The sequence below is a fragment of the Erithacus rubecula genome, assembly GCF_903797595.1.
Source record: "Erithacus rubecula genome assembly, chromosome: Z".
In the NCBI taxonomy this organism is placed as follows: domain Eukaryota; kingdom Metazoa; phylum Chordata; class Aves; order Passeriformes; family Muscicapidae; genus Erithacus; species Erithacus rubecula.
In genome coordinates, this window is record NC_136661.1 from 11,697,948 (window position 1) to 11,721,043 (window position 23,096).

A 23,096-nucleotide genomic window follows, 5' to 3' on the forward strand; every position below is an offset into this window, starting at 1 on the left:
GCTGATCAGTGACTATACCTGTCCTGTGAACTGATTATGTGCAGTTCCTAAAGAGACCTCACGTGTTTCCACATGCTTTGATGGATGTCTGTGCCCCAAGTCCCTCAGCCATTGTTGTTGTCTGTACAAATGTCCTTGGCCTCTGAGCCATTGCTGCATCCAACTTCTTGGTCTGTAGTATGGCCCCTAACATGACATCTCTGTTTTGGAAAGACTGCCTGATGCAGGACTCAACTTTACATGAAAAAATTTCTCAATTGTCTTTCAGCCAATACCAAGAATCATGGAATTATTAAGTTTGGAAAAGACGCCAAGGCCTCTCCTTACACTGCCCCAAAAATCCGTCAAAGAGTACTGTTGTAACCCAATACCAGGAGGTATAAAGAATGGTTTGTCCTAACACACCTGTAAATGTCCCATGGTTTAACCCTTCCCCCCTTCCCCCATTGGCAGAAAGCCAAATTCCCCTCCCTGACCCTTTTCTATAAAAGACCATTATCTGAGACCTCTTCCTCTTGTGCCCTGGGACCACCATGAAATAAACTACAAACCCTGAGAAAAGCAAAGGGGCCTCTTTTGATCCTTTCTCCTATTCTATGCAGAGCCTAGCTCCTTCTTAGAAACTAACACAGTAAATAGCTAGGAAAGAGTTATAGCATTTACTGCAGAGTACTGAAAGTTGAGCATGCTGAGAACAGAAAGAGATAGCCAGAAACAATAAAGAATATGGGAATAGGGCAAAACCACTAAATGATTATATTGTCCAGTTTTATTTTGACACAGAGTGTTTATTCCTTCTAATTAATCCTAATTATAGAACTATTTTGCATTACTGTCTGCATTGGATAATTGAGTTTTTTCTTATTCTGAAGAAAAATGTGGACATCTTACTTGCTCTCACTGAGCAAGCATATCCAAATTCTTGCTCAGATTCTCTGTGAAAGGAACAAGAGCTGTTCCCTCAGCTCTCCAGCCTTGGCTAGCACATCTTCTCCACACATTTTCAGCAGTGATCATAGGACTGACAGCATTTTCTGGGGGCATCCTCACTAAAGAGATCCCTGGTAGTGTTACATCTTCATTCCACTGAAATTTTTATGGACATAACTCTCAAAAGTGACCAAAGATGCAGGACTGAACTGTTATAGACAGACTGCTTGTCATCTTCATGTATTCCTGAGCACTATGCTACCAGGGCTTCAGCCTGACTCCAGCGATATTACAGTATACTGAAGGAATTCAGCACCTTGTATATAGGGCTTGGCCCAAAAAAGTATTCATTGCCTATGGATGAAGCAATTTAAATTTTTTAAATTTTAAACTTTTTAAATTTTTTTTTTGAGCATGAAAAACACACTCTAAAAAGACTGCTACAGGTGATGCAATAGACAATAGACTAACAATTCCCAGTAAAAACTGGGAAAAATTTTGTTTTGGAAGGATTTTTATAATTTCAAATTTAAAAAACAACTTTACATATTCATAAAATGGTCAATTTTTTATAACTTTTTTTAGTGAACAGGGATTGAGATATGACCATTTTCCAGAGGTTTACATTTCTTGTTACTTCTCAACCACAGGAACCAGTGCAAAGGTTCCTTTCAGTCCTCCCCACACGAGTACCCTTCCTTTCCTCTTTCCCCTCGTCATTTGTCATCCTCATTATCAAATAGAGTTTAATCTTCCAGGGTTTCTTATTCAGCAGCTACAATTCCAGGAATAGGAAAGTCTTTGAAGCCTTCTAATGTGATCATTTATTAAACTCTGTGTGCTGGCCCTGCTTTTCTTTTGGGTAGTTGCTTATGTGCTGTGCAGGTACTGGCTTTTGGTCACATCTACATCCCATTGTGGCAGACTGTGCATATTGCCCTGCATACTCCTCTTCTCTCCCTCAGCTTGAATATCCTGCCTCCAGTCTAGTGAACACTGTATTATGACAGAAAACATAGAAGTTACAAATATTTGCAACACCTCACAATCTACCATGAAACTATAAAGACCAAGCACTTTGTTTTTTCCTGAATCATATTTCTTTAGTTCTTTCTGCTTCTTAAGTTACTACTGTAAACTTGCAGGGATAAAGATGGCTTTATAATTCTGGTTTTGCATCTTGTTGGTGATAATGGATTGTGTTCACAATAATGATATAGTAAGTTATTAGTGAGATGACAATGGTTTTATACACAATAGGACAAAATGAAGTTAAACAGTGCCAGCCTGAAATAAACATCATGATTTTTGGAGGTTATGGGTAATGTCTCATCTGAGTCATTAGTTGACAAGAACCCGGAACCCGCAGAATAAATCAATTATCAGATTTTGTGGACTTCTCAGGGTTTCAGCAGCTATCCTGTCAACTGCAAAAATAAACTTTGCCTGAAGTTATTCAGTTACATAAAGAGCCATTAACTGATCAGCATGCAGGCTGGGCTACTGCAAAACAACCACGTGACACCTAATTTTTGAGAGAGGTTGTTTCATTCTTCTTGGCTGTACTACTAGTCCTCGATCTGACAACTTTTTTTGTAATCTAGTCCCAAGGGGAAAAGCAAATGAGGATATTTTTGCATCACGCAATGCTGAGAATTTCTTTGTTATAGTCCTGTTTCTCTTTTTTACAAGAAATAATCTGCTCTGATTCTGCTTATGAGCACCCATTTTAACAGAAAAAAATGCAGTGATTTAGTTATGGCCTTTTCCATTATGTTCTGGAGGAGTTAGACTATAGTTCGTCTCCCTTTTATCTATCTATGAGTCCTACAGGGGAAAAATTTCACCATCCTTGAAATGTTGCATGGTATTAGATGGATTTAGGACCACAATATTTAATGAAATACAGAATGTCATATCAGATTATGTAAACAAAGAATGAGGAAGGGGAGGTGTGAACATTTAGTTTTATAAAACAAGTGAAATATCTCAATCTCTGTGTGGAAAAGCACTCAATGGAATCAGCATACTGTGGAAGAATAATTTTTGCAATGCAGCCTTAGCCTAAATACACTCTCCCTGCTGCTGCAATCTGTATTGGTTGGCTATGGATTCTTCAAAGAAGATGAAACATTGTTCTCTCACAAATTTCACGTTTATTAAAAGATTTCATCTTCTCCTGTGCTATGTTTGCATCACAACACAAATCATCAACTTGCTTTGACCCTGACACCATTTTATAGGCTTAATAACAATAAATCTATGTCCTGAAATAGTTTCTGCAGATTACAGCAATCAATCAAAATTCAGGGAGCCTTAAACCATTAATGTCATTGGCAATGATCCAGCACCCTGGGAATCCATCTAAATCAGCCATTATTACTGAAAATGCTCCTTAAGAGCCTTAAGATAAAGGTAGTATTTGGGAGCATAAATTGCAGTTCTATTTTTATCAGCCACTGAGGGATGATTTTCATGGTGATGTTTTTTATATCTGTTTAGAACAAGACAAAGCCAGAACAATTCCTTCTTTTGCTTCATGCAGCTCTTTTGGTTATTGTTACAGAAAAATAGAAGCCAATACATAGCAGATTGCTTTGCCTATGTGAAACGTGTTTGTTATGTAAAGGAGTCTCAAGATGTTTGAAGGAAAAGGAAAGAGCTGCTGTCACAAGTCCTTGTTGTACTCATGGAGACATTTTTAGTTCAAGGCAGTGTTCCTAAGAGAAGCTGTGCCCACTTTATGAGACTACAGATATCAACAGTTTTGGTAATTTCACACTCTGAAATTTTGTTATGCAGAGAAACAATGCAAGACTTCAGGACAAAGCAACTTTTTCACTGAGAGATACATCTACAACTCTTGGTCACAGGATTTTCTGTGGATGATCATTAGCAAAGTACCTGAAAACCTTTCATGTAAAATCAATGGTAATTTTGTAACATTGCAGAACTCACATATATTTATCTTTTATTGGTAAAACTGCTTACTGTCTGGTTTGAGTGTAGATTTTTTTTAAAATAGGTTTTTTTTTGGTTTTTTTTGACCCGTTGTAACGTGATTTTTAATATTATTTTTTGCTTAGCTGTTTCAGTTGAAGGATGCTAATGAAAAAGAAGGGCCATATGCTTTGGAAGAGGGTCTTTTGAAAGTGTCTAAACTGTGTCCTGCTGATTATTTTGCTTATTGTGGTCTGACAGCTTGTTCCCACTCAACTGTGAGCACACAGTGCACCTCAAACAAATCAATGCAGGCTCTGTGATCAGCATTTTTCTGAGAACAGCTATTGTTTTATAAAGATCTGATGTCCATCACTAGTGGGAATGGATTCAAGGCACCACTGAAGACCAGGCTGGGCTCACAGGTTTGCTAGAAGCTGTCTGACTGCCCAGCAGCCTGACCCTAATGGGCATGGCTGGGCAGTCCAGCAGTCTCCATCTGAGCCATCAGTCTCTCAGCAGAGATCCAGACAGACAGCTATACAACATACTAGCAAGCTCAATGAAAAGTTGTTTAAGTCATATTGCAGAGGGCAGGATTATTGCTCAGCTGATCAGACTAATAAAAGATGTGTCTGAAAAGGGAACAATTTTTTTCCCCCTATGGCCTAATCCATCCACAAGTAAAGCTACATGGTTTCCTTGTTCATTACTTGAATTTTCTGCAGAACAGAGGAAATGTAAACTGCATGGATGATTTTGAATCTTTATACCAATAAACCAAAATAAAAGATCACAGATAAAGTCCTGTAAATCTTCTGTTGGAAGCCATGTTGTGTGAGACTCAATGAAAAACACATTAAATTTTTATCTAATTCAAAGGAAATATATCTACAGACAGGTTTTAAGCTTCCAATTTCACACTTCAAAGTGGAAAATGTAAAGGAATAAGTTTTTAGTTCCCTGCTCCAGTCTGACTTGGTGCCTTCCTGTTTTTGTAACTGCTTTAATTCCCTATGGTAAGAGACTAGATGAGTTCTGCATTTGAAATATGACATGGGTGTTGTTGTCTAATAATGGTTCAAACCAAACTTCAAGGTGTCAAGGCAAAAAGATTTCCGCAGCTGACACTTTCCCAGTGAGAAATCTCTAAACTTTGCTCCCAGTAACCAGGAGGTTCCTGGGTCTATAAAATCTTGGTCCCATCAGAAGCATGACAAGTTCCTCTACTTGAATCTGGATTATACCTTGTGGAGTCTATGCAGTAGAGAAAGACAGTTGTAAGAAATAAACAAACAAATATTGTCCTTTCTCACCTGTTCCATGAGTCAATTGAAGGATAATTTATGAATATCATTACCTAAGGAGCATGCAGCTAAATCCCCTTCTCTGGTTCTTCCCTTAACCTTGTATTTCCTAAAATGGTACACTTGACCTCTTACATCTTTTAAATTTGATAGCAGTATATTTTAAAAACAGACAGGCAATTGTGACCTTGTCAATGTCAAATAATTATATCTACCATTAGATGCCAGTCCTGCTCATTTAACTGATTTACATTTGAGACTGCAGCTCTCCCTGAGCTAGGTGGCTGCTAATGGGGCCTATTGCTGTGGCTGGTGATGCAATGAGCTATAAATGCTACCTTTTATCTTAGCTTTTGCTATACAAGTGAAACCAGTTACTGGAAAAGCTGTTTGGTCAAATGGGTTACAGAGCCCTTCAATTGAACAATGTAGCCCATTCTACATCTGAAATTTTGCTACAGGCATGGCAGTTAGACAGCAAAGGTGGGATGAAAGAGCTGCAAGTTCAAGACTTTGGAGATGGGTAGCTGCTACTTTAACTCAGCAGCAGAAAAGTTTTTGTTTGGTTATTTCTGAGGCAAGTTTTCTAGATGTATTGAATGAAAGCATTCAGCAAAAAAAGAGAGGTACATGAGAAGGAGAAATTTGATTTCTTGGAGTTCATGATATTCCCCAGTTTCACAATTATTTGGCTGGTCTAAGCTCTATCTCACAGGTGCTACCCACATGACAGGACAAATGCAGGTTTCTCTGAGTTCTTGCTCTTCTTGCTCTTTTATCTCTGTGTGTAACACCTATCAGGCTGCAAAGGACTTCTTCAGGTTCTGTTCTACAGCTCTAACTAATGGTTATGAGAGATCAGTATTTGAAGTGGTGCTGTGGTGTAGGAAGGAGCCACAACAGATCCCCTGACAATGATGAAACCATGCACTGGGCAGTAAGAGAGCTCAGGGATGCACCAGGTAATGACCTAATCCTCAACTGAGGGTAAAACTAGTGTCTTTCTGAGTAGCATTTTATCTTCAGCAGAGCAAGCAAAGGCTAATGAAATACCTCTATATGGCACAAACAGATTTGGAAGATTGAAATCCATGATAAGTTTTGGGATGAACATTTGAACTTTGAACATGTAACTCTTGACACAGTATCTCTGCTCCCAGAGGAGGGTTATCTTATCTAAAAGAAGTGCTAGTTTGCACTGAGTTGTATTTCTATGCAATCTAAACAGGAAGAGAGTATTTCAGAACTGAGATGTCTGGTGTGTGTGGACTCCCTGTACTTATGAATGTTTACTGTTTCATTTAATGTTTGACCTTCCAGTTCTGACTGTCTGGTTCTGGAAATCTGAGGGGTTTGATCTGTGAACTCTCATCTTTCTCCTGAACTGCAAATTAGGACATTGATACCATCACAGCAAAGGAGAAAAGACATGCAGAGTATCCCAAATGGTATAGATGGTTCTCCTGGCAGCTCACTCCATCTTGGAGATTTCTAACTCTCTTGGTTCTTTTAAGAAGCAGCCCATATTCTGTCACATTGCAATCTGGTGAAACTGCATAAAGGAGATTTGCTGACCTAGTCAGAGTATTAATACTACAGTAGATAAATCAGATCATAATCTTACAAATCCACATCTGATTTTTACAATTATGTACATACATGTGTTCAAAAGAGAGTTCATTGCACTTAGTTAACCATATGCACAAAATGTCTCTTGGAGCTGAACTTTTATTGTTGAATGAATTTCATCCTGTTCTACATTCTCACAGATTTATACCATCAAGAAAGTGAAAAACTCACAGTTGTGGGATACTCCTGAAGATAAATCAAGACAAATTAGTATAAAAAGACACAGTTTTAAAGTATATATGTCTTTCAAAGTAAATCAAACATGATATTTCTGACCTTGGATTAGTTTAGCTTCGTCATTTATAAGCTTCACACTCCAGAAGACTCAAAATTGCTCTGTTGCTTCAAAGAGCTTTGGGCATGTCCCAGTTCTGCAGGTTCCAGTACCATATATGCCATAAGGCAACCCTTGCCTCCAAGTGTACAGTGTAGTCCCATGTCTAGTGCAGAGTAAGAGGTTCCCTAGGAGTATCAAGTATCCTCTGTAGATGCAGGTAGAGGCATGAAGTCTTTAAGGAACTTGAAATAAAGAGTACAGATCAGAAACGGCACTGAGCTACCCAATGATTATTCCTGCCCACAGGAACTAGGCCTTTCAGATCTGCTACAGCTACAAACTAAAGCAATTAAGCCTACAAGTTGGCAGACTGTGTTAAAAAGAAAATTGGAAAGTGGGAAAAGAGCTACATATAGTCATGTGAAAATGTATATAGAAAAAATCTTCAACATTTCTGGAGGCTTTTCTGTTCCTAATCTTTAAACCTAAATCATGTCCTTGGTTCTCCCAATACCCGTCTCAGTCCTTCAGATTATTTCTTCACTGGATGAGGATCAGAGAGGAAAAGCAATAGGTGGAGGCAGGCTGGTGATATAGGAGAGAGCAATACTTACACTATTGGCTTTATTGAGAGGATAATTTAAGGATTAATGCTTATTGCTTTTCAGGCCATTCTGAAACTGAAGGGAAGAATTATTATTTTAATTATTATTCTGCTAAATATTGTAGAGAGGCATTTAATAATCTCCAAACTATCCATGTGGAGGTGTTGGCTCTCTCCAGATTTCTAGGAGGTAAGTCAGGATATCTGGTGTCTGTCTGCTGTTTAAGAGCTCCAAGAGATAGGGAAATTATGTAATGAACAGTAGAATTAGAGCTCTTTTCCATTAAAAAAATAACGAAGATCTTGCATTAAGGAGTTGTTGAAAGTGTCTCTGAGTCTTTTTGGTTTTGTGTAGCTATGTGCTGTCATTCCCATGGGGTCAGGGTGGAGTCGATGGGGCAAGAGAAAGCTGAGAATACAAAACAGTCTTGTCTGCACAATTGTAGAGTAATGGTCTACAGTTAGAAATTATTTTAAGCATTTCAGCTTGATGTTTCAGTGAGGATCAGTACACCCAAGGCCTAATGAGGCCAGAACAGATTGGTCATAATAGAGAAGCAGCTTTCATCATCTCTTTTTTCATCCACATTATTCTAGGTATAATGGGAAACAACCCCAAGGAGTTACATCTTTGAAGTGTCTAATAAAGACAAGTTTTTCCTTCTTTGAAATGTCAAGTGGAAGCATCTGTATTGTGGATGATAATTTCTGAGTGCAGTGAGTGAGCAGAGAACTGGCAAATATGTAGTGAAGAATTTCTGAAAAATAGCCATGGTTTTGAATCACCAATTGTATATTAAACTTGTATGTGGCCTGACTTTATGTGCAGCTCTTAACAGATGTGTAACAGAGAAATATATTGCATTCAGTGTTTCCTCTTTTAGACTTGCCAACTGTTGTGTAATTCCTAATGGTGACAAAATATTTTGAATCCCAAGAAATTAAAAGGATCAGTAGGTGCTCAGCATCTCTTCTCTGAGAGGACAGAGTCAACAGGCTCACTGCAAATCAGAACCCAGGGCAGTGCTGGTAGGGAAGTGATAACATGCTGATGGGCAGAGGCTGAAAGGTCTGAAATCTCCCGATAAACCTCACTTCAGGTAGGCTCAGATGCAGTCCTGAGACAATGGAGCAATTTGGGTCTGTGTAACAGTGAGCTGGACTTCGCTGGACAGGGAGTGTCTGGTTGAAGTCCCATCCAACCATGGTGATCCTATGCATGGTAGCTACAAAACAAATTTTTACAAAGTGTGCAACACTTCACTGGTTGTCTAAGGGATATGATTAAGTTCAGAACTAGAAATCTCACTGGGTAGAGCAAAGAGGAAATAGCTTTTGCACCACACCTATATGACAGCTATGATAACATTCAGAAACTTTCAGGATCTGGCCTAATTATTTTGTTGGGCAGAAAAATCAATCTCCAGGATAAGTTTATCCTTTAATTTTTAACCCTGTTCCTGCTTCCTTAGAGATCCAGTTTCAGCATGCTAAAAGGCATAATTTTTCATTCATATTAGCTCAAGCAATGCAACTCATGCAGTTCAAAGACTGTGTTATGTTAAGCTGCAGGCTAATAAGCCCAAAAACTAGTTAGCTGCTCATATTTGGTTGGGGGGGGTAGTGTAGGCTACAATTCATTTTAGTCCTTAAACTTTACTTTGCACTTAATGAAGTGTAAATAAAACCAAGAAACAATATGGGTATAAACATATTCCTAGCGATGCAACTGTCACCAATATGTTTATATGCAGATATATGTACATACAGTTTCACTTACTTCTCTAGTAACTTTACAGTGGCATTCAAAACAGGGATATGAGAGCCCATACAAAAGCTACAGAATGCAAGAGAGCTACTAAAATATTTGAAAGTTTCATCTGTGTACTGCACTGGGCTTTTCAATCACCCTAAAATAATCTACCTGCGACTTCTTTACTCCTAAAGAAGAATGAAAGGCCCATGATCAAAGACACCTCTTTCTCACTGCTGACCTGTGATGAATGACATTCATCTGACTGAATAGTCAGGCTAAATCAGATAGTTGTGTTTCGCTTGAATAAGCTTACACAAGATACACATTTTCCTATTGGTCCTAAAGCAGATGGCAGCTTGATGGAAGTAAATTTCTGCAGGAGTTTGCTTCCTGCTTTCTGATTTCAAACCCAAACTAAGAATCAAGCTTGAATTTTCAGGGGATTTAGGATCATAAAGTCATAAAATGGTTAGGATTAGAAGGGATCCTGAAAATTAACCTGTTGCAGCGCCCCTGCCGTGATCAGAGGCAACTTTCAGTAGACCAGGTTGCTCAAAGCCCCATTCAGACTAGCTTTGGACACCTGCAGGAATGGGGCAATTTACATAAAGTTCACTGGATATCCTTTAAACTGAAGCTTTCCTTTGTGAGGCTAAAGAGAAATCTGAGCTCTTTGGCTGCACTCTGCAGCTCCTGCAGCTGCACACACTGGCAGTGCTGCCCTGCCATTCCAGCCAGTCCCTGTTGTGTCTCCAGCTGCATCCTTCTCTGGGTCTGCACTCTCTGTCTGGTTCAGCAGGGCTTCCTCTGCACCTGGATGATGTGTTGGGCAGTGCAATTGTTATGAATGGATATTGGATATGTACAATTTTGTTATATAAATTAAACCACAAAGTTAAATTTAGCAGTAATTTATTAATAACAGCAATTGTATATAAATAAATACAAGCAAAATATATGAGTTATATAAATTTAAGTAAATACAAAAAATAGCAGTGAGTAATTTAGTATACTAGAGGTTTGGTTCAGTTCAATAAAGCAAAAGCAAAACTGACCAGGGGATACCTGACCAGCAGTGGGGCCCTTTCTCTCACACTGTACCAAACCAGTCAAGCTAAAATCCCAATTATATGCTGTTTACTAATGCATACTAACACAGAATCTTCTAAAAAGCTCCTCCCCTTTTCTGTTCCTAAAATCTACATCACCCTGTTGTGTTGTGCGTGCTCCACCAGTGGTCGGGGTCTCTCCTGCTTTCGGGCTCTTGTTTCTGAGGAAGGCTCTGGGTCTTCCTCAGTGTTTGCTGTGTGACCTTGCAGGTAACACAGATGCACTGAGCTTAAAGTTACATAATTAACTATATGTCCTCACAACAGGCCTCAGTTCAGTGTCCAATGCTTTGGAATCATCCCAATTTGGCCCAGTTCAAGGTTGGGAACCTATTTCTAGATGCTGTTCTTAGACCTACACTCTTCCCATCCTGCCTCCCACCTAACATCTGGAGGATGATTTTCTCGGCTTTGTTTAACCATTTCCTTTATCTCTTTTTGCTTTATAGCAATTTAATACAATTTTTGATTAATTATAATGCCACAATTTTGCCAATATTGTTACCCTTTTTACTGTCAGAGCCTGGAGGAGCCACAGGAAGGGTCCTGCTGCACTGGGGACATGGCATCACTCACAACCTGCAGCAATGGGCACTCTCAGGCATGGACACCTGTCACACCCTCAAGACCCTTCCCAGCCAGGCTGTCTCCCCAGCTCAATTTGGGCACTCGATGGTCAGAGCTGCTCCAAACCGCAGCCACGGGCAGCACACGGTGCTCGGCTGTTCTGTGCTGGCATCCGAGGCACAGGGCAGGGGGCTGGGAAGGGACAAGCAGGAAGGGAATTTTAGCTGCTCCCCAAATAAAGTTCAGAAACAGCAGCACAATTACCATCCATGAAACAGTCATTTAATGGCCTCTAAGTTGTAGTTGCACTGCTGTTTTTAAAAAGAGGACAAAAATGGAAGATCAATTCACGATTCGTGACAGAAGGGAATTAGGTCTTTTCCTTAGTTTTAATGGCTCATGAGGTCATCATGGTTTATGCCATATTCTCAATTTTTGTCTTCCTTGAAGACACGCTTCTGTCTTCCTTGAAGAGATGCTCTATTGCAAATGAAGTGCCTAAAGTGCAGAATTTATGTGATTATGACTGTGCTTTTTATCCTGACAGAGAAATAAAGTTACCTTCTATTCTCTACATCCTTGCACTGTAGGGTTCCTGGTGCACCTTCCTCCTCTCCCCTCCCTCCCTCCCTCCACACAGCCTCCAACAGAGTTTTAGAAAACTACAGGATGGGGCTTTGTACTGCTCTGATCACCCCTCGTTTGTGCTGGGAGCAGCTCATGGTCAGGGCTGCTTCACACAGGCTGAGCAGAGGCTCCTCAGAAGATCAGCTGAAGCATGATTTACTTTTCCCTGGTGCTGTGAGCTTTCTGAATATTCTCAGTTCGATTCCTCTGCCCACTGCAACTACCATGTCTTCAAATTTTGGAATTGCTAATGCTTTCATTGTCAAAAGGAGAGGACTGCTACAAACCCGAGCCCCACCTGCAGCACAGCCTGACTTTGGCATAAAATACACGGTGTGGTGTAACCAGCAGCTGAGCACCAGCTGGAGGTGCTCCAGCAATGAGAGTGGTGATGATGCCCATCACATGCACATGGACACCTTGTTCTTGCCCTCTGAAGAAACTGATTCCATGCCCAAATCAGGAGAACAATTGCCACAGAGAATTTCATTGTCAGAGAAACAAAACAGGGCTGTGGAGAGCCAGGGGCCCACGGGGCAGGGCAGGGGGAAGCTACAATCTCGATACCTTGTGCATTGTCCCAGTTTCATCCCTGTGAAAGTGAGAAGCAGAGCTGGAATGCTGAGGGCCTGGCAGTGCCCCCCAGTTTTGGACAGCTGACTTGCATGGTGTGGCAGGACTACTCTGGCAAAGGGTTCTCCATTGCTGAAATGAGTATTTCTCAGAACTTAACTTACTCCCTGCCTCATTACACTAACACTTAAATACTTCTTAGGGGGTTACTGAGACCTGGGGCACCAGAACCACAGTAGTCAGTCTGGGATTTTTGATCACATATTGGGACAATCTGATTGCCAATTTTGCTAGCTTTTTTTTTTTTTTTTTAAATTTTTTTTTTAATTTTTTTTTAAATATTTATTTTTAAAAAATTCTGTGCAGTTAAAGTAAAAATATTGATGGCAGATTGCCTAATGAGGGATGAATTGGAGTGTTGGTACTGCACAAACCCATTGCAAGCATAAGACATGATACTGATTTTGTGCTTCCCAGAGGTTTTTTGACAGCTGATAGGTTTGTTGTAGCAGTGTTTCAGTTTCTGTTTGGTATAAACTGCAACCATAATACATAATTAAAGCTAAGAAAAAGATTTCTTATTCCAAACTGGAATAACAACCTATGTGTAAGGGCTTTTCCTAAGCCATACCCTGCCAAGAACCCTTTCCCATAAGAGAGATTCCTGCAGCAGCTCTTTGTGGTCCTGTACCCCTGCCTGGTTCCTTGTGCTCATACTCACATGTCTTCCTCATCACAAACTTGGCCACCAGCAAATCTTCTTGAGTGCTTTCTTTGAAACTCTAACACAAAAAATATCCAGAGCACTCTTTCAGTCTCTCCTATTAGTCATAGCTTTAAAATATCTAAGCAGTTTATTTTAAGCCACTCCTTCACCTAATTCCATGTCTCTAATCAAATTATCCTGCTGCTAACTGTTCTCTCAGTAATCCTCAAAAAACTGTTTTCCAGCTAAGCTGATTTGTAGCAAAGTCTATTCCACAAGCCTTAGTGCTGGGACCAGGGCTCTTGGCCCCTCCACCCTGACCCAGAACTTGTAATGGCTTGAATGTTTCCTCTTGGGTTTGTTTTCCCTGATTGAGTCAAGATGATGCCACGCTACCATTTCAGAGGACTTAAAAATCCACTTACAATAGTTCTTGACTTCCTTATATATTCCAGAAAAAAAGGTGTCAAGTAAGATGAGGAAACCTACCTGCTGGGATGCTTCTTTCTTGCCACAGGAATGGCATTGTTGTTTGATGGGGGAAATCCAAGGGAATGGAGATAAGCCTTCTGCTCACGAGGATGGCTAATTGCTAATGAACTTCTGTCCCTGAGTCAGTTTAAGAAATCAAAAAGCATCTTGTCCACAATGTAGTGGAGTACTCTCTCACCCTGATGGTGCTACATACTTGAAATAAGACTTTTCCAAATGAAACTCTTGTCAGTATTATTAAAGCATACTGTCTACTAGGGGTTATAAATAAGTAAGTAGATTCTAGAAAATGATCTTAAACCTTGGTCTCCTATACCCCTCATTGAGAGATCTAGCCATTGTGCCATCAAACTCCTCCTAATTCCCTACCATTGCTCTGTGCCAGTGAATGTTTGATTATTTCCACCGAGAATAACTCCCACGAAAAGAGACTGGTCTTGGTGGAGCCTGGTAATAATACTGCTTTGTTAAGCATGGTGTATGGTTATAACATCACATCACTCTTCCATAAATACTGTGTCCTTGGTTGTTTCTCCCAGACACTGGAAGTGGTTGCTCTGCAGTCACAGGGCTTGGCCAAAATGATTCTTTTAAGAATTTGGGGTTTTTTGGGTTTTTTAAATTTTTCATGTGTGTGTCTAATTTTTTACTTTTCATTTTCTACGGACTGAGTGTTCTCTTATGCTTTCCTCCCCACCTCAAAGAAGCTTGTGGCAGAAAGCTAAGAAATAAGGCTCTGCTGAAACAGAGAAAAGAAGAAATGTGACCAATTGCAGTGACAAGCTTGCACTGGGTAATTTAATACACACTCACATGAATTCTGCTTGCCTAATGTGCTGTGTTAGTGCAGCAGTCAGATGGCCACAAGAAAAAGAGAGCAAACAGAAAGGAAAAAGAAAGAATCTGAGAAGGAAAGAACCTACCCATATTCCCAGGTAGGGATGAGTAAGTTTTTGATAAAACATGAATATTTTAAATATTTTAGGTGAATTATGTCTCCTTCCCAGAGTCATCTAAACCAAAGGAGAGAGGCAGATGAGTCATCAAGCTTTCCACAAGCAGCCTGGTATAGCAGAAAAAAGTGTCCTCCCAATTAACTTCTATTAATATAAGTCCGAAAATGAAGTACAGTGGCTCTAAGGTTACTGAGTGAGAATAGAGGGATAGACAGAGTTCAACAGGTTTATGTAGCACAGGGGATCTGACAGAGCTTCATCTAGTGTCTGGAATGAATTCCAGATGTACCTGCAATCCACTGAAAAAAAAGAACTGTGGTATCTGCTTGAAAATTATTCAGGATGATATAACTTTTTACTAGTATGACTCTTTATCTGAAAAGTGGGGGGGGGAAAAACTGGCTTGTCAGTGTGTTAATCTGAAAATTGTTACTTTTTTAAAGTTTTGTCTAAATGAGGGGATTTTTAATTTTGTCGTTTTGTTCATTTTGGTTTTTTGATTTGTTTTAGGTTTTGTACCTGCACTGTATGGAATAGAAGCAGATTCTGTTTTATCCATATTTCTTCAAGTAGTGAAGAATGACGAAGGAGACAAAGGGCAGAAGGGAATAAAAATTCAGAAATTCATCAGGTGGAGAAACAGTGGCTAATCTGTGATAATTCAGGGATTAATGGGCTGAATCCAGCATGATCCTAGGGCTTTTGTTTTCTCTCTTCAACTCCAAGACAAGACTTCGCCTTATTAATAAATACAGGACAATAACAACAAAAACAACAAAAAACCAACAAAAAACAAAACAAAACAAAACAAAAACCAAAAAAAAAAAACCAAAAAAAACCCCACCCTCATATTCATTCTACTTGGTGAGTGTTTTCCAGAATGGAAAGGAGGAGGAAGCCCTGTTTGAATGACTGAAAATTTTATATACTAAATTACCAGGAAAATTTTTGAAATCAAGTAAATGTCATTTTCATCCAGTATGAGTTCTGAATATATCTGGGCAGGCAAATACTAAATCTATTATAGTCCACTCCATATTGGACAGCAGCTAATGAGCTCTTGGCTTCAACATGTTAGGAGAGAGTAGTACCTTAATTCTCCTTCCCCTTCCTGTTAATGGGAAGAAGAGCAGCTGGGAGGAACATTTGCTGTGGGCAGAGTATAGACTGCATTAAGGATCAAACATTTAGGCAGAACATTTCAGCAGGGATGCAGAACCCATTTAGATTTCAGCAGTGAACAAGTTCCATCTTGTTTAAAACTGAGCCTCTTAGAAGCCTCTGCAAAAGCTAAGAAATGTTAGAAATTAAGATTACATTTACCCTTGAAGCAAAAGGTCATAAGAATGAAATAATAATATTGCCTTATTTGTTAATGTTAACAAATACATGGTGTGATTTTAGTACATGTAATTATGGTACTGCACACTCCAGAGTCTGAAAGTGAGTTTCACAGACTCTTGTAGGGATGGTTTTCCTACAGATTTTTCCAGAACTTTTGTTAAAATCAGTCATGAGCTCTGGGAGACTAAGCGGGGTGAGGGGGTGGGGGGGCAGGGGGAAGGGGTGGAATTGCATGTGAACCAAAATTCTGTGAAAAAGACAAAGCATAACGAGACCTGACATTTCTGAATGTAGAGCTACATGGAGTTGATCATTGCAGGTGATGCTATAAAGGGTCCAACTCCAAAAACCTTCAAAAATTTGGCATCCAGGTCTGAATTATTTCAATTCTTATTGTATACTTGATTAGTCCAATTATAATAGCTTCTGTGACTTATCATTCCTTCAGTTCTACCCAAGTCTAAGGATTTTACTGCCTGTAGTTGTAGCAGCAGTTTTTCAGTTTAATTGTCCTGCTGTATGTGACTGCAGGTTTCCTAGGCTAAAGAATTTCACAGTTCATCTACATATTATCTCTATTTGTGTGTTTTAAATTAACCACCTGTTAAGTTTGTTTGATGCCCTTGGATCTTTTGCTCTAAGAAGCAGTAACTAAGTTTTTTCTGTTTGCCTTCTCTCTTTCTTTCAGAAGTGGTTGTACCTATCACACCTCCTCATCAGCCTCTTTTCTGAGCTAAAGCACCCTAGTCAAGCTTATGGCCTCTTTCAGTGGAGTTATGCCACACCTTTGACCACATTTGTCATGCTATCTCTAGTTTTGCTAGATTTTTCATCTGCTTTTCTCCGTGACAAAGAAGACAACAATACCTAGTCAAGGAGTCCTACTGTCTTTGAAACAGCTGAGTTGTTTACCAACTTACAAACGAGCCTCTTTGGGATGGGTACTATACAAGGGCTTTCTCACAGGTTCAGGTTTGATAAGGCAACACTGAAGTGTGAAGTTCCACTGCCAGCCCAAGAAAAAAAAGGACTGTAGGGTTTTCAAGCTGATTGTCCTCATGTTGCCAGGAGAGGCTCTAGCACTGACATTTACTTATTCACTTGTCCTATGTGCCTGGATAAACACAAAAAACCCCTCAAAAAGCAAACTAAACCAACAAACAAACAAACAAAAACCAACCAAAAACCAAGCAGGTTTGAGAAGAACTGCAGTTTTAGAGGAGGAATTGTACACCTCCCTTTGCCTTTATGACTAATGAAAAAACCACTTCCTCCCCACACCCCACCCCATCTATCTCCACAAAGAAACAGGAGACAGAAAATATTTAACCCTCTAAAATAAGGTAACCACCAAGAGAATATTTTTCACCACCTTCTGAAATTTGCTCTCATACCAACTGCTTGCCCCATCCTGAAAGGGTGGGGCTTCTGATGACTGGCTGAGACAAGCATCTGATCAGACTGTCAATTTGCCCTCTCTCCCTCACTCCCACCAGTTTATTTTTCAGACAGGAAAATGAACACGCAGAAGAACTTGAAAAGACAAAATTCACCTTGTGTGAACAATGTATAAACAAAATTTATAGCTCACACCCAAAGGACAAAGAGACCAAGAAACTTGGTCATCTGTAAGAACAGTCAAGCTCTCTAATTGGGAAACACATGTTCTCCTTTCCATTGCAGATTTTATTCAGGTGCAGTAGGTGCCATCAGTCAGCCACAGAAGGGGAAAAGGTTCCTCTTACACTAGTACAAAAGCAGTCCACAGGAACTTGTGACAGAAAAATTATCTGAGACAGATAATTTACGTTTTCTCACTTACAAAACCAGTATCAACAGATCTAGATAAATTATTGAAAAAGTTGTCAAATAAATAGCCTAATGGATATGATCACCATTTCGCTGGTTGAACAGCATTTGAACAAGTGCTCCTCCAATAATCTGCAAAAGGGATTGTCTGAGTGAAGTTTTAATGTGACTTTTCTACCACTGAACTTTTTAAAATGAATACCCCTGCTGCAATGTTTTCACTCACTCATAATTTTTGCACTTTGATACTGCTGCCTTGGAAATGATAGGAAAACACTTTCTCCTTAAGAGACTGTTCATGTTTTCAAGGCTAGGAGGCCTGACCAGTGGTTTTAGTTCAGCCACATTTGAAAACGTTGATAAAGAAAGCAGAAACCATTTTAAAATATTTTTAAAAGTGTATTGGGGCTAATCAATTTAATTTAATGCCAAAAATAGCGACCTGAATGGCATCCAGATCTACCTATAGGGTAGATAATTCTGGGAAGACATTTAGTACTGAGATTAGATAAAATCAGTGAACATAAACAGATTTTTGCACACACAACCCCACATGTATATTTGTCTATATTGAGTTAATAACAATTTCTGTTGTGATTGGAATAGTCTGGCGGGAAGGTGTCTGAAACAAATTGCAAAGGGTCTTTCCTAATGTGGAGTTTCCAATTAGTGTAATGCTTTCTGGTTAGTCTTCTTCTGTTAGCCATAAAAGATTTCAAGGCCTTTGTTGGCCTTTTTTTTTTTTTAATTGCTGTGTTCAAATGTTTCCATTTTTGATCTAAAACACGAGGCAATATTGAGTTTTTCAGTACAATGGAGCCAAACCTTTGATTTCTGAATGGGTATGATATGATTATGAAAATACCAGTTGTCCTGGTTTGAAAGGACAGGTGTCTGCCAGTAAGGGCAGAAGTTTCCCTTTGGAATAGAGACTTTGGTTCCACTCCCCCCCCAAGTATTATAATTGTTTGAATCAAGGACTCTGAGGCAGAGATAAGGGGGTGGGAATAACAGCTCTTTTACTAATATGTCTAACTGTACAAGCAGAAAACAACAGCACTTGTTAAAATTGCTAACATAACAGAATAGATAACTCGGTGTCAGTTCCTTTAGATGCAAGTACGCTGTCTCTGTGCTTAGTCCAGAGCCCGGATTTGCCGAAGGGCAGGCGGGAACGGAGGCAGGAGGGAGGGGGGTGGGGCAGCAGCGGCCACGCCGGTCTCGGGTGGGAACGGGCTGGAGCGGCGGCTCCTCGCTCACCGTGTGTGTCCGGGGGATCAGCTGTGTCCGCAGAGGCAGGAGGCTGGAACGGGGCAGATGCAGGGCAGGTGGTCGCAGAGGGTCTGGCTCTCCTGTGCTCGGCCGCGTGGCTGAACGATCCCAGGCGTCCTCCTCCCGGCTCGCCGGAAACACGAGTGCCCTCCCGGAAGCCTCAGAGGCCCCTCCGGGGCCGTCCCCACCCACCCCCTTTGTCTGGACTCATCAGCGACCCTGGGTGTAACCCGGACAGCCCCATTGGCATGATAATGGGAAAAATTCTTTCAATTGACACAGTAACAGAAAAACACTCAATCCCCAACACCAGTCCAGTCTGGTTTCTGTGTCACTCAAACCTGACTAATTTTGGTTTCCTGTTCCACTTTAAAGTTACCTATGTCCAAAGCAGAAGGTGTGTAATTTCTACAATTGCATGTGATGGTTTTCCATGGTGGAAAAATCTCCCAGACATTGATACTTTGGCATCCAAAGCCAGACACATGTTGCAGACAAATTAGGCCTTAAAATGTGAATATTGATCTAAAAATAGTTCTGATCCAGGTATCACTTCTTGAGCCGTAATACTCAGTAAAAACCAAAGAACTCAAACTGCCTATAGAAAAACATCACCATCTTAATAACTATACAATTACCCATATCATCCAAAGACTGACTAGTTTTCCTGCTCTAGACGTGCAGTAATCATTGAAGCAGGGATGTGAATTCAATCATTCCTTTTTCTCTGCTGTGTGACAAAATAACAAGGCATTATAATCAGTTTTCTTAATCCAAATGAATATTTTTATTTACTTTATTTTATTGGTGGAGCAAAACTACCAGTGAATTGAAATTAGTTTTATAGTTGCTGGAAATAGCAAAAAGCATTCACCTAGAGCATCTTCTCTCTGATTTCAGCCTGTGCTCACTAAAGACTCTGCTAGATCTCACATGCACTAAGTGACTACTGGGATGATCACTGTTGGCTAACAGGCTTTATTAGATGTCAAATGAAAAGCTACTTTAGTTTTGAACCTCCATATGCACCACTCACTTAAGAGTTGGACTTGATATTCTTTACAGATGCTTTTCAGAAGATTCTGTGACTCTGTGATCTGTAAAAGAGATCTGCTGAACTCATAACCCTTGTGAGGATTTCATATTAATTAAGTGAGGGTTTTAAATAAGAATTTCTCTAAGCATGATTCCTGATCAACTCCAGTTTGTGCATACTGAACCTTTCCTTCCTAGTCCCTTTCAAGGTTCATGATTAAATTAGCTAGTAGGAAAGGATGGAGAATGATGACATTTTGTTGCTAAGTGTGTCATTTATATGACATAGAAATATAACCTTGGATTATCAAATGCATCAGCACTAACAAATACACCAGTAACTTTGAAGTAATAAGGGTGTTGGAAACTTTATGCTCAATTGTCTGCAGAGCAAAATTAAAAAGATGAGTAAATCCAAGCTTTTACAAGACTGTGTGGACACCTGGTTCTATTTTTATGCCTTGACCCTTCTGCTTGCATTCAAGAAGATCCACCAAGAATATAATCCACTGAAAATGGGTAGCTCAGGAAAACAATGGAAGGAAACTTCTTTTTTCATGTCTTTTGGTCCTCTTCTTGCAGTGGGAGCTAGTTCTCAAAGCTCCAGAGCTAAGTTTGTGTCAGAAACCTTAGAGCTGAAAATGAGGATAAACTTCAGATGTCGCTTATGTACTGGGACTTGGAGGATGTCAGCTCAAAAAAGAAAACATATATATTGAATTGGGCATGAACACAAAACAGCCAAGGACTAGATATGTATTACCAGATGGGAGAGCACTTTCTTTGAGTTTCTGGATCAGGCATGTTTCTCACATGCAGCCTGATTTCATATTAGGGCATAAGTCAGCCATCACCTTCCCTCACAACTCTGTTGTCATCAAAAACAAGCCAAGTGCATGGCTGGGAGTAGCTTTGGTTGCTTCAGCTGGTTTCCCGATCAGCAGCCAGAACGCTAAAATTTGAGAGCAGTCAAGAAGACCACAGCCCTTATTTTTTGACTGGAGATAAAGATGTCAGATCTGAACTGGAAATCATAAATTTTGTCTTGGTTTGAATGGCAAGTGTCTGCCTAGGAATAGGAACCTCCTTCCCTGAAATTAAGGTGCTTTCAGGCAAAAATATGGGGAAAGGGATAACATTTCTTTCCTGGTATGTACGTGTATAACAAGGCAGACAAGCAACAAGGACCAAAACCCCAGAAAACCCAAGTGATGCTCTGCTTCCTCCCTGCAGTTTAATCCGTTCCCTGTGGTGCAGTTCTGGGCGTGGCCAGCAGGGGCGCTGCTGGCTCCTGGCCGGGCAGGGCGGGTGTGATTGCCCCGCGCCTGCAGGGGGCGCTGTGGGGTGGCTCGGGCCCGGAACAGGAAGGGATGGGAAAAAGGTTTTCTTTATAAATTCCCAGGGACAGCTAATCCTGGTGCCCCTCTGGATAGTGAGATGAGTTGTAGCAGGGACCTTGGAGCAGCAGCTGGAATATGAGGAGAGTCCTGCAATAGTAGATGAGATAGATCAAAAACTCTGCAGCAGTAGCTGGGACCACAGGAGGTCTCAGCAGGCACGGGGTGTGGGGCTACAGCCTAGTGGAAAAAAGGCCCAGAGCAGCCACAGAGAAGCAGCGGGGCTGGGCAGTGGCAGCCTGGCTCCTGAACACCGCCGGAGAGGCTCCCCTGGCAGGGGAAAGGGACTCGGGGGTGCTGGCGTTTCCCCGGAGGACTGAGCAGATGGCAAAGGGTCTGCTCTCTGGTGAGGTAAGGTCCCAGTGCAAGGGCTGCTCCCACGAGCAGAGCTGCCCTCACGGTAGAAGGCAGCAGGAGACTGAACCCTGTAGTGGGGGAAAATTCTTTCCACGGCCACCGCAGCCTCTTTCCCCACCAACCCGAATGCTGAGAGAGCCAGACAGAGGCAGGAGCTGCGCCCAGCCCCTTCCCCCAGCCCCAGTCTCTGCCCTTCCCAGGAGAATGTCCCTCAGACACCATAGTACAGCCAGCTGCACTCCTCCCCCTTCTCCACGGTTACTTCTTAAGTGCTGATTGTTAGTGTTTTTTGGGAACAAAATGTGAGAAAATGCATTAAGAGAATGGAAACAAAAATGGAAAAATCCTAGCCTCCAACAAATATATGCAATAGGGATGGGATCTTTCAAGCTCCTCAAGTATCTGTAGGGGAAATCCCCTACAGCAATGTGTTTCACCTGGGCAGCATGGTTACTTCTTTACTGAGGCATTGACATGGATTTCTTCGGCTTCTCCAGAGGCTTTTCCTCAATTTTATGTCAGTTTCAAAGGATGCTTGAATTTCAGAAATTTGGGGAGAGTGGCATTTTGAAAAGAAGACTATTCATGGGCACAGCCTGGCTAAGAAACTGAACACATTTTCCATTAGTTTATCTTCAGGTACCTGAGGTCATGTTATTGAGTGTATTCCACTAAGAAATGTCAGGTGAGCCTGATATGAGGTCATGGATATTAAAGTCATGCCTCTGTTGGAGACATACTGAAGGGAGCATGTGCATACACATTGCTATAATGAAAATAAGGGAGGACTTGTTTGTGTAATTGCCACAGCTAACCACCTTCCTCAGTAAAAGGAACTCTCTTCAACCATCTTGATGGAGAACGTGCTCTTTGGTATGTAACACCAAAATGAAAATTCTTACTATCAAGGCTTTAATAGCAGTCTCTTTCTTTTCGTGCCTTCTCCTTTACTCTGGAAATGGCTGTTTGGAGTCAGAACTGCTCAGGAGTTGCCTCACACAGCTGTCAGAAGGGTACATAGGCAAATTGTGTCTGGTCTCTGGCCACACCCTGTTGGAAGCACATGTGGCCCAGGCAGATAAGAGACATTTTTTCCTCTGGAGAATCATAGACAAGACCTAGCTCATCCGTCCCTGCCAAGATCATAGTGCAAATTTGACAGACCATGACAAGATTTCAGTTTTAGTAACACTGTAATTGGCAATAAAGATCAAAACATTTTAAAATATCAATGTAATTTGTGTGTATTTGTACAGAGGTGGCTTTTTTTTTCTTTAAATCAGTTTGTCCTCTCATTCTGTCTATAATACTCACAGTCCTTCAGGAGAGTGGCTGTACACATTCACTCATGAGCTAGGCCAGTCTGTTTTCACCTAGGAACAATATGCTTTTGTCCAGCAATCTACAGT

General features: G+C 40.7%; 1 long non-coding RNA gene across 1 annotated transcript in view; it reads right to left on the minus strand.

Moving 5' to 3' along the window:
* Positions 1-23,096, minus strand: part of LOC306814136 — a 36,355-nt gene that overhangs the window by 9,090 nt on the left and 4,169 nt on the right. Inside the window, exon 2 of the long non-coding RNA XR_013777102.1 lies at positions 23,002-23,060. This is a non-coding gene — a long non-coding RNA (uncharacterized lncRNA). The remainder of the gene's footprint in view (positions 1-23,001; positions 23,061-23,096) is intronic.